Consider the following 703-nt stretch of genomic DNA (forward strand, 5'->3'; position numbering starts at 1 on the left):
CTAAGGTATAACAGTCCAACTTAATAAACTTAAAAAAAAATGCTAAAATTGGTGCAAATATAAATAAAATTACATCAGCATTACTTGGTAAAATAGTTTCTTTTACAAATAATTTAAGACCATCAGCTAACGGTTGTAATAATCCAAAAGTACCTACAACATTAGGTCCTCTTCTTCTTTGAATAGAAGCTAATACTTTACGTTCAACTAAAGTAAAATAAGACACAGCAATTAATAAAGGTAATACTAAAATTAAAAATTAGTATGCGAGATTCATTCAAGATTTAATGAACGGATGCCTGACCCCGCTGTCCCACTAATTTTGTGCTATCTGTCTTGTAGATATTCAGGGCGCGCTCTAATACCAGCGTGGCAGAGCGCAATGCCAGGATTGACAAGTCACAGTCAAAAGCAGCTAAAATACCAGCATCGTGGGAACAGTATTCGAGGACGTTCGTTTGTACGCACTCAGGGAAGTACAAGTCTGTAGCTACGAAGCGGCCACGCCAAGAGACTCGAGCACAGGGCTGCAAGGCGCAGGTACATATATGTCGGCCTGGTCGGGACTAATCGGGTCCAGTCGGGGTCATTCGGGTAGTTCACTGACTGACAGTGGTTATATATGCTCTACAGATTAATGTCTGCGTCCAGGTAGTTGATACAAAGAATACGACGTTTGCTGTGCGGATCACTCGTTGCCGAC

The sequence above is a fragment of the Phytophthora infestans genome, genomic scaffold (assembly GCF_000142945.1).
Source record: "Phytophthora infestans T30-4 supercont1.12 genomic scaffold, whole genome shotgun sequence".
NCBI classification, from domain to species: Eukaryota; Oomycota; class Peronosporomycetes; order Peronosporales; family Peronosporaceae; genus Phytophthora; species Phytophthora infestans.